Source organism: Neolamprologus multifasciatus, chromosome 3, assembly GCF_963576455.1.
Source record: "Neolamprologus multifasciatus chromosome 3, fNeoMul1.2, whole genome shotgun sequence".
Classification (NCBI taxonomy): Eukaryota; Metazoa; Chordata; class Actinopteri; order Cichliformes; family Cichlidae; genus Neolamprologus; species Neolamprologus multifasciatus.
Genome location: NC_140441.1, coordinates 37,979,495 through 37,991,504, shown reverse-complemented (window position 1 = coordinate 37,991,504; position 12,010 = coordinate 37,979,495). Strand labels below are relative to the sequence as shown.

The 12,010-nt window shown below is 43.0% G+C and overlaps 1 protein-coding gene across 1 annotated transcript in view; it reads left to right on the top strand.

Moving 5' to 3' along the window:
- LOC146523034 (uncharacterized) overlaps window positions 1-12,010 on the top strand; it is a 102,260-nt gene that overhangs the window by 60,709 nt on the left and 29,541 nt on the right. The gene's annotated exons all lie outside the window — the stretch shown is intronic.

The window sequence follows — 12,010 nt, the reverse complement described above, 5'->3', positions numbered from 1 at the left end:
AACAGCGAAGCGCAAGTACGGTATTTGTAAGTCGGGGTTCCACTGTATATGATTTATTTATTACATTTTATGTGGAGTGAATAAATAAAAGTATATTTACGGTGGCCCCTAGAGACAAAACACGTACAAACTCCAAAACATGTACAAACCCTGAAGCACGTACAAACTCCGAAGCATGTATGAACTCTGAAGCACGTACAAAACACAACAGAAGTGCTCCAGGATGCTAGGCGCAGTGTTGAGCTTTTGTTACCTAGTGGCTACACAAGCCAGCAAGTACCAACGACTGGATTAGGTGTGTGGTAGTAACAGGTAAATGAACATTATTTTTTAAACTATTTGAATATATATGAGTGCATGTGTATAAATACAAAACCATACACATATGCTTTCAATTGTGTTATTTAAGTGATCTAGGTAGCTCTGTTTTGGAGTTTGTACGTGTTTTGTCTCTAGGGGCCACCGTATATATTTATATATAAACATATAAATAAAACCACTTTTTTTTACATTATTAATTCCTTTTGTGCATAATTTTATATTATTGTAAACAGTGATGGGAATAATGCCGTTACAAGTAACGGCGTTATTTTTTTCAGTAACGAGTAATCTAACTAATTTCCTATCGTTACAACGCCGTTACAGTTACTAACAAGAAAATGCGGTCCGTTACTATTTTTCAACAAACAGACGGTTGAAGCTGTGTTCAGCTTACCACATCTTATATCAGTTGCACGGAAGTAGCTGATTACATAAGTGGTATGAACGCTACAGCTTTAAGCAGCTGCGCGCTCCTGCGGACGGTAATCACGATCACTGTCTAGCACAACACCTGGAGCTAAGGGGGAAAAACAATCGCATGAGTGCTGCTGTTTGACTGAGGAAGAATAAAGTATCCGTGATAAGCCAATCACGACCACTTAAAGACAAATCAACAAGGTGATATATACCAGTTTATAAATTGTGTTGATAGGCCACGTAAAACCAGAGTCATGATAAACAATATATACGCGTGTTTTTCCTCAATAGTTTCGTCACGTTTACTGTCTAAGGACAGAGCTAGCAAGCACTCTCTGCTTATGACCCAAAAACAAAACAAAACAAAACAAAAACAAGAGTTTTAGGAGTGACAGCGAGAGAGAGAGAGAGAGAGTTTTGAGATGTGAGAGATTTGTGACGTTTAGCGTGTTTGGGGTGTGTAGTTAATGTGTTGTCTTGTGTAATTAGTGTGTAGTGTTGTGGATAGTTTTGTGTTGTGTGTCAGAACAATGAGGCGACTGCTGTCTCCAGGTAGAAACAGGAGTGATACACCTGCTGCTGTCAGACCTGCAGATATCAGGCTGTGATGTTCTCCTTTATAGTTGACAGAAATTATGTTTTTGGAGTGGCACAAATAATTTGTATTGAATGCAGAACAGCTGATTGTTCTGTAAATAGTTTGAAATGCTTTGAAAAGGTAAAAGGTAAATGGATGCAAATAGCTTTGCTTGTTTGCAAAACTTGTGCATAGGATTTTAAAATTGACAATTTATATTTGCATTTAAAGTTATGAAATATGATTAATTAAAGATATTTGTGGTTGTTACAGTAAAAAATATAACTTTTTCTACTCGGATTTTATGTTTTTTGTCTTTTAGATCAATTGTGTTCATACAGTATGTCAAAGTGAAACCATAACTGTAAATTCAGACATGTGAGGTTGTGCTGAAAAGAATGATAGACAAGGCAAATAAACTGTTTTTAAAGGTGAAATGTGGAGGGAAAATCAAAAGTAGTTAAAAATGGCCAATTATACCCTGGACCACAGAGGGTTAAACATTTTTTTTTTAAAGTAACGCAATAGTTACTTTTCAAGTAATTAATTACTTTTAGAATATTGTAACTCAGTTGCTAACTCAGTTACTTTTTTGAAGAAGTAACTAGTAACTATAATTAATTACTTTTTCAAAGTAACTTGCCCAACACTGATTGTTAATAATAAATAAATTAAAGCAACAAAACAACCTGAAGAGCCGGTTCGGAGTCGAAAGAGCTGTTTCTCTAAAAAGAGCCGGAAATCCCATCACTATTGTAATGACTTCTTTACAGGCATAGTGTCATGGTTCTGGGTCTTTGTGACACAGCATTTTGAATTCTTGTGTTTTGTTATTATTTTGTATAATGGTTTATGTTCTGCGTACTTCTGCTGGTTTTATTATTATTATTATTATTATTATTATTATCCGAGGTTTTGGTTATGGCTGTTAAGGTTTCTTAGGTTTAAGGTTTAAGTTCTTAGGTTTTGTCAAATGGTTTCCCTGTGTTCCATGCTGTGTCCACTCTGTGCCTTTCTGTCCCACGTTTAAGGTCTGTTGTCTCCTCAGTCTCTGTTAAGTTTACAGAGAGTTCAGTCAGTGTGTTTCCTGTTTTAGTTTGAACGTCTGTGTCTCATGTCAGGGTTCCTCAGTGTTTTTAAGCCTCATGTTTCTCTTTGTCAGTGTTGTGATCTTCCTCATGCATGTCTGTGTGTTCCGCCTGCCAAGTTTATGTTTGTATTCCAGTTTAGTTCCTTCTCGTGTCCAGTAATAAAGCAGCCATTTTGAGTTTAAGTTTTACCTTTGCGTTGAGTCTACATTTTGGGTCCTTTCCTGCCTCCCTGCACGCAGACCATGACACATAGACTATACGGTCTTTAAGTGATGGCATGATGAACCCTGCTAACTCACTGCTAACTTCTAATTCTGTGAAATTTCATAAATTCTGTTTTCATGGATTCCTGGATGTTAAACGTAATTGCTACACCTGGTAAAGCAGCAACGATGATCATTTTATTACAGTTGAAAGTATTTAAACAGTTCTTCAACTCTCAGTGATGCCGCAGTGATTGTTTGACATAGGGACTTGCAGCAGCGTTTGGGCCCAGACATGGCTAATGACGTCAGACTTAAAGAACGTATGGCGTTGCACGTTAAGGAGAAAATTATTTTGAGCAAAGAAAAGTTTAATTTGAGTGAATAAAATAAATTTCTGCGGGCAAGAAATGAATTTCAGTGTTTGCGATTATCCATATACACACACAATAACAGCCCCTCTTGCTCAGTTGTTGGCATTTGCTCTTGCTCAGATCTCTGCTCTGTGTGCTGACAGACATCTGCAGACCTGCTCTGTGTGGTTCACGCTCACAACATCTCTGTTTTGTGCCCGCTCAACTCTCTGTACACTGTTATAAGTGTACCACAAAACCAACCAATCCCAGACTTGGATGCAAAAATTCCGATTGGTGTATTTGGTCTCCAGTCAGCTTGCTAGCTGTTGTAGCTAAGCTCAGGTAAATATCCCAGAATGCATTTCGTCCAAAACTCAAACGGAGCAGTGGCGGAGGAATGCAGAGTGGCAGAGTTTGAAATATTACTATTTCTAGATCACAAAATATTTTTAAGATATTTTCAGGTGAGAACGTTGCTGTGCAAACTTCAAATATCTGCTCGATTTTTCAAGATATCACATATTTGCAAATGTGCTCTAATGTTTCGGGAGATGCCTGTTACCCACCAGCTTAAACGTGCTGCTGTTGTTTAGTGCAACATCCACTGGGTTCCTCTTTCTAGCACAAAGTGGACAATAAACAAACAAGAGAGAATAGCTTATCATTTGCTGATATACACCGTCTTGCACAGCCATCAGCTGTGCAGTCAGCTGTTGGTTAACAGGCATCTCCAAAAACATTAGAGCCCTTCTGCAAGTATGTGATGTCTTGATAAATCGAGCAGACATTTGAGTAATTGCAAATGCCAACAACTGAGCGAGAGGGGCTGTTATTGTGTGTGAATATGGATAATCACAAATACTCAAATTCATTTCTGGCATGCAGAATTGAATTTTGTTCTCTCAAATTAAACTTTTCTTTGCTCAAAATAATTTTTTGCTCAATATGCAACATTTGCGCTTTTAAATCTTGTTTTTTACGTGCTGTTGTGGAAGTTTTCCCACTTAAATAAAGTCTGCAGACGAGCGGTGAGCGGTAGCTAACATTCTTTTATTCCCATGCACACAACATATAAACAAGCTTGTGAAGCCCCTGCATGACCACGGGGCAGGGTCAGCAGAGTCTCACTGAGCCAAAGTCAACCTCTCAGTTAAATACCTTCTCCAGGAACAAAGGCAGTACACAGCTGTTTCACACCTTAAGGTTCACACTCCCTTGCTACTTCCCAGAGTCCTCAAGAGACAAAAGACTGGTCCTCTGGAGTTCCTGTTTCCCCAACATCTTTGCTACACCCCCTACCATTTGTCTTAAGTATGAGTGTCAGACATGTTAAAACAATGAAATAATGTGATTAATACCTTAGTGAAAGAAATTCCTCTACAATCCCACCCTTTGATTCTAAAATCAAGAATCACATTAAAACCAGAATTTCTTTCCTGACATTCTGTATATCACATCAACATTATTGTACACTTAAAGGAGTTTCACACTGTGTATCCTCACTTCACTGTTCTCCCACCACCCTTTGTTCATCTTTAATCTTCCCCACAATCTAAGCTCTCACATGCAAATGGAAACACCAATGATACAGAGGAAAGGTCTTCTCCAGAGTGTCAAAGTACTTTGCATGGCAAAGTGAAACAGCATTAGGTGGTCAGTCTCTGTCACAGTTATGGCTCCTGGTGTCTGTGCCATTTACAGAGTCATAATTCCAACGCTGATCTTCCTTGCGCTGTCACTTTTGGAGCTTAGCACGCTCTCTCCATCCCTCGATTTCTGTTCCAACGCGGCTGTAGATTTAAGGCAGAGCACGTCGTACACCTTAGTTGTCTTCCTCAGCGTCAACGTCGAAACTCTTTCATTTTATTTTAAGATTTTGCTGTTCAAAATCTCCTCGTGACAATCCTTTGGAAGCCCACTGTCGTTTGTCTGTTGTCCTGCAGATGGTCCCTGCTTCTCAGTGGTCCTCTTGAAGCGTTGTCTCCCAGGCATGGTCTGCATCTGCGCCTCAGTCAATCCTTCCATATCCCTCATGTCACGGTTCCTGCAATTTAAAAATGAAAACTTCCCCGGAAAAAACCCTCTTTTGCCCTCTGTTAGCTTAGCACAATTAGACATGCACAATAAAGTTGTGCATTGTCTCTTAAAAATTCTCAGGGCTTCTCCCCTAGAGTAGCTTCACTCCAGGCCCTGTCGTAAGAAAAAACATTAGCCAGTGGTGTGTCCTGCTGTAAATCATGTGATTAGATCATATGATTAGCCCTCTGCTGTGGAAAAAGTGATGTAGATGTTAGCGCAGCGCGTCTGTATGCACACTTTCTCACAGTGACCTCTGCACTGTAAACAATACAAGGTCATGAATAACACACCGCTGGTAAATTCACAAAGACACAGAAAGTGGTGATTAAAAGGTTAAATCAGCACGGCTCAAAAGCCCATGCAACCCATTGCTGTCACCTTTCTGCTCCTGTAAAAGAAACATACATACATACATCCACCCTTTTGTCTCTCTGGGTGGAGGTGCAATCTTGCATATTGGTGTCAAGTCAGTCAAGTTTTTGTCAGTCCAGTCAATCCCCGTGTTTATTGCTGATAGCAGAACCTCTTGTGTCGCAATAAGTTTCTACTGCCAGCAATGACGTCATTTCAAAAAGGAAATAAAAAAGAATTTAGACTGGATTACCTCGCTGAATCCTTTTTGCCAGGGACTTGTTTTCTGATTGTCCCAAATAAGTGGCTTTCTCCCGAGCCCATTTTAATTTTGGAGAAGCTCACTTGCGATTGTTCAACATGTTGTATAGCGCTTTCATTTCTGATCTTGCAGGCCTGCTTGAAAAAGAGAAAATTGCCAAACAAAAATCTCAGTGCACTGTTAAAAATCAAAAAATATGAAGGCCTAGTTTAGAAGTTGTCTAAGCATACTCTGTTAGAATGATGAAAAAACAAAACTAATTGGCAGGTTCAAAGTGGTACCAAAAGAAAATGCATCAGTAAATCTCCAAAACTTTCATCCACCAGTCACACACCTCACACAACAGCAATATTCTATTAGAAAATGAGTTTTGTTTTCCCCATGTACCCAGATGTGTGTCACGATAAGACCTCCCTCACACATCAGAAACCAGAAACTCAATAATCTATTAGTCCCCACTCATCTGACCCTCCCGCAGCATTCTGTTCACCGCTGATTCAATCATCCTTCCCCAAAAATAATACTAGTTCACTAGTCTATGTATCACTTCTTAACCCACTAAGTGAACCGGACAAGATGACGGTAACAGAAATGCATGCTTTAAAATGCTATTTGGTCTTCATGAGCTTCATTGCATGTGTGTTTGTGTTAGTAGGATTAATGCATTTTTCTGTTTGTGTTATTTTTTGTGTACCTCTCCTCTTTGCGGTGCTCCAGACACTTTTCAATTCTCCACGCAAGGCAGTCGTTTTTTCCTTCCCAGTTTTCCTAAACCCAAATTTTATTCCCACACTACAACAGCATTCCTCCATGTTGTCCCCTTCTCCTTTGACTGTGGTCTCATCTCATCTCTCCCCCTTGCAGCAGTCCAGTGAGAGTCAGTTGTCTTTCAGCTTTGTCCTGTGTCTTTAACACTCTCATTTTGCCATTTTTGCGCCGAAAGTGGCAAATGTCCAACTCAAGCAGTCTTTTCAAAAGTCCATTCACACACAGTGAAGGTGCAGCTCGTTGGAAATGCACATCCATCCATCCAGTCATGATGATGCCATTTTTCTCCTTGCTGTCGCTGTCTTGCACAGCTGCTGCTGCTGGACCTTTTCTTCAGTGCTCAGGATGCTGCTGTGAGCTCTCGAGATCCATCTCGTTGTTCTGGAACTGCATTTCTTGTCTTCAGGGAGAGATTCTTGGAGCTTGTGTTCTCAGGGTGACAAACATGTGGAAGTTAAGCTGTAAAACAATTTAGCCAAAGCTTGGCTTGAGTGTTTCTAATGGTGTTAACCTATAATTTTCTTCCGACTGCTGCACGTGGAAAATTGATCCAGGTCTGTTCTTCACCTGCAAGTGACACACTGAGACATTTTGATCATTCTTCTCATTGCTTAAAACAACACCTCTCCCCTCTCTGGTTCTGAATTCCCTTTTCTTAAAAACCCAGAGAGATTGTAGTTGTTCTACGTTGAAAAACACCAAACCCTCTTCCTATTTGCTTATTTTATCAACAATTCTGCTAAAAAAAATTTTTTTGTGTGTGTCCACCCTAGGGGAGCTGGTGGCCTGCAGTACCACCCTCTCCCACTAGTTGAAAACAACTTTTACACACATTTCTACACTCCTCTCTTTTTTTTTTTTTTTTTTTTTTGTTCCCCATTTTCAACATTTTGTAACCCCGTTTCTCACTGTTTTTACACACACACATCAACGTTTCCCACACAACCATTCTCTGCAATCTTACACACTACACATTTACTCAATTCTTACCATACAGTCATGTATTGAGTTTTGTCTCTGGCCGCCTGGTGGAACGTCTGCCGATCTACTGGATCTAGATCCCATTTTACTACACGAGGCGTCCCCCGTGAGGCCCTTGCCTTCTACGGACCAAGGAACGAACACCGCCACTCCGTGCACTATAGTACACGGAAATGGATTCCGACAGTGTACCCGAGTTGCTGTCCCTGTGACGTACTTCGACCGAACACAGGTCTGGGCCGGCTTCTCCCCAACAGCGCGCTCGAGCCAATGTCCTTGTGATGAGCCGTACCCAACACAAGCCTGGGGCCTCAAACCACCAGGTTTTTCCTCCCGGAGACTCGAACTCCGGGGTCGGCCAGCGTTCCCCCCCTCGGCCAGACAAAAAACTCCTCATAACTGTATACAAAGTTAGCTACAACTCACCCATCTGCAGAAGTCCCCTCAAAATCGATGATCTCGGTGGTGACTGAAACACACGGCTCCGTGACTCCTCCATTTCCTTCGTTTCAACAGCTGGTAGGACAAAGGTACCTTTTCCCTCAGGGGTGATCAGCCCGTCCACGGAACCGTTGTTCAGCGACCACACGGACCACCCTGCTCACAGCGCCATTTTGTTGTGGAAGTTTTCCCACTTAAATAAAGTCTGCAGACGAGCGGTGAGCGGTAGCTAACATTCTTTTATTCCCATGCACACAACATATAAACAAGCTTGTGAAGCCCCTGCATGACCACGGGGCAGGGTCAGCAGAGTCTCACTGAGCCAAAGTCAACCTCTCAGTTAAATACCTTCTCCAGGAACAAAGGCAGTACACAGCTGTTTCACACCTTAAGGTTCACACTCCCTTGCTACTTCCCAGAGTCCTCAAGAGACAAAAGACTGGTCCTCTGGAGTTCCTGTTTCCCCAACATCTTTGCTACACCCCCTACCATTTGTCTTAAGTATGAGTGTCAGACATGTTAAAACAATGAAATAATGTGATTAATACCTTAGTGAAAGAAATTCCTCTACAGTGCGCTCAGAATAGAGGCACTAAAATAACATTATAATCTCTTAAGTGCAAATGCATGAATAATGTCTTCTACTTCAGAGGAGAAGACTAAAGAAATTTAGAAATGTTCCTTAAATGAAAGAGACAGGAAGATCGATTTTATATGTGAGTCCTAGGTCAAGGAGTAATCAGATGCTATACCAAGATTATTACCACTTGTCTTTGCAGATAAGCAAAAAGGAGCAATCACTTGACTCATTCTTGAGTGTATATCGGGTAGAGCTATAATCATGGTTACAGTGTTGTCAGAGTTTAAAACAAGGGAATTTTTTGGTAGCTGGTCACTAATCCAGCAACAACCCTAACCCTAATCCAAACAATGAAGTAGGTTGAACTGCCTATCCTAGCCTGTCTTAGCTGGACAACCCAACTGGTGAGGTTTAAAAGACATGTACAATTAAATGTCATTACCATAAAATGGTCAAACAGAGAAAAGAGAAGGATTAAATGATGCCGGCTTCATGAAGCATGTCAAATGAGAATAATAATGAACCTAGGATGGAACTCTGAGGGACCTCACAGGTCAAACAAGCAGGGTTGGAGGAGAAGCTGTTCTGTAAATAGGAGAAAAGCCATTCAAGGGCTGAGCCAGAAACACCAGTCAAAACCTTAAGCCTATTAAGTAAAGTATTATAATCGACTGTATCAAAGGCACCCATGAGCAGTGTTGTTCAAGTTATTCGAAAATAGTAATTAGTTACTAATTATCGATTACTTCTCAAAGAAAGTAATCTGGTTACTTTACTGATTAATTATTTTCAAAAGTAATTAGTTACTTTATTACTATTGTTGTTGTGCACGGGAGGAACCTTCTCTGCTCTTCTCTGCTGTAGACAGCATGCAGAGGGACCTGATTTGCCTGAGCTGGAGGGCAGCGTGCCAGAGGGGCTTTCCTAGCCCATGTTGGAGTCACCGTTCCATCCCGTCCAACGGCGTGCTTGCATTACACATTAGAACTGCTTCGTTTCTGCCAGGGGTGAGCACGTTGTGTGGTCCTGCATGCCGGCCACCTGCCAAGCCACCTGTGAGCCTTGGCTTACGTCCTCTTCTGCTGCACCGCTAAACTTTCCTAATCAACATTGTCACTAGACACACAGTCCAGTGACACACACAGAAAACACTCACATAAGACGCAGAGCTTCACAATAAAACAGGAACTTACACATGCAAGGACACTGTGGTGGGGCGTGGTCTGCGGTGGCGTGCAGGGAGGGCGGACGCACCTGCACGGCATCAGTAATCACGCCCGCCAGGTTAAAACACGGGGACTCAGGTGTGTGTCGGTGTGTTGTGGTGAAATGTCAATAAAGATGGCTCTGAATGACACTCCGTGGTCCCGCCGTGCCTTATTCTCGCCACATTGGTGCCGAAACCCAGGAGGCGGCACGGCGGGTCCTTATCAGAGCCACGGAAGGGAGGAGTTGGCCCAGAGGGTGGCCGAAATGGCGGCCGCCCAGCGGGAGCAGGTGCCGGAGGTGCGTCGCCAGCAGGCAGAGCTGCGGGACCAGTCCGAGCGCCACCTGGAACGGATTGGGGAGCTGGCGGCGCTGCTCTGGGCCTGGGCGCCACCCCCACAGGTGTGAGGAGCCGCGCGAGGGGCTGGTCGAGCCGAAAGCGGCGGCGTTGGTGAAGGAGGGGCTGGCAAAGCCGGGAGTTGTAACGTTGGCAGCGGTGACGGAGGAGCAGCGCCAGGGGCTGCTGGAGCCGCTCCCGCCAGCAGTGGACGAGCCGCTCCCGCCAGTGGTGGATGAGCCACTCCAGCCAGCAGTGGACGAGCCGCTCCAGCTGGAAGAGGTGGAGAAACCGAGAGGGGAGATGGCGGTCCCCGTGCCAGGGGAGCCTGCTCGACCTGCCCCAGAGCGTCAGATGCACCCGGTAGTGAGCCCCTCTCGGGGCCGGCGGGGTCGTGACGGCTTGCCAGGTAGCCGGCCTCCGGACCAGTTTCGCCGCTACTGCTGGAGGCGTGGCCGACCCCCGGACATGCCTCACCGCCATTTGAGGTGTGGGCGGCCTCCGCAAGGGACTTTGCTCTGTTCCCAGGTTGGGAACTGGTGGGGTGGCAGAGTAGGTTCGGCCGGATGACTCCCCGGCCTCAATCGGGCGATGGGGGTGTGTGGTGGGGCGTGGTCTGCGGTGGCGTGCAGGGAGGGCGGACGCACCTGCACGGCATCCGTAATCACGCCCGCCAGGTTAAAACACGGGGACTCAAGTGTGTCTCGGTGTGTTGTGGTGAGATGTCAATAAAGATGGCTCTGAAAGACACTCCGTGGTCCCGCCATGCCTTATTCTCGCCACAGACACAAACTAAGAAACGCGGACTTGATACAGGAACACATGGGCAAAACAGAGTAAACACTAAACAGAGGAAGAACAGAACCAACAATCACACTAATAGAAAACACAAAACGCTGGGTCAAAAGGACCCAGGACCATGACAATGAACTCCTCCCACACCCGAGTTTTTGCTTCAGCCTGCCTATCAGCTGGCTCCGAAGTGCACAAGCTAACCAAGCCCAATAGGAATGCTAAGTGAATTAGAAGATAGGAATACTGCTCGTCTCCAATGTATAGTTATCCTAAAAATATAGCTGTCACTTTGTGATACACATATGGTATGCCAATCTGACAATGTATGATGAGTGGCACTTGCATTCGTGCTCCACTTTCTCTGGACAGATTTTAAAGATGTACCTGAATGTGATTGTACTGTAACTTTAATGCAGCATTATCAGCCATATATTATTATTGTAAATAATTTAATGAAAAGTTAACCAAGATCAAAAATACTGGAGGCAAAACAAATTAAGGTAAAGGCCAGCTGCCAGCTTTTTGCTAAAAGTAGCTTTCACTGGCACACCAGTCAACTAAAGGTCACTTATTTAGCTCTGAATTCAAATAAAATTTAACTATGTACTCCACCTACATCATGTTGATGTTACCTTTCACCACTACAATAAAGACAAGAAATGAACAGCAACTGTACAACAGAGAGTTCTCTTATTTCAAACTTTCAATTTCAGCCCTCAAGTTAATTCACCTGCCTAACACATTAAAAGAAGTCCCGTTTTGCCCCCTGCACTATTATAGCAGACTTAACAACAACTCCATGAGAGCTCATAAGGTGGAAAGACAGCAAAGAAAAAGTCTTGTTGTTCATTTGAATTTTTGATGTAGTTCTATTTGTTTTATAACAGCAATCAGTTACCTCGCAACAGGCTCTAGGTTCTTGAGTAAGATTTTACAGACACATATACACCCTGGATGTTTCACTAACTTAGTAATGATTTACTAAGTCAGATTGCGTGTTCTTTTAAAATGAGTGCCACTGCAGCAGGTATGTTGTATTTTTATTTAAAAAATTTTCATGTCTAATTTATATCTTACCAAATATCTTGTCTAAAATACCATCTCATACAAAATACATCTAATACATCTTCTAGCACTGAGTACCAGGTCTACATGTATGGCTAAGGGACACATTAGAACTTGGAAGTAATTTCTGTTTATAGCTGCTTGGAAAAGCTGAAATTTTCTGCGTGTCAGAAGACTAAC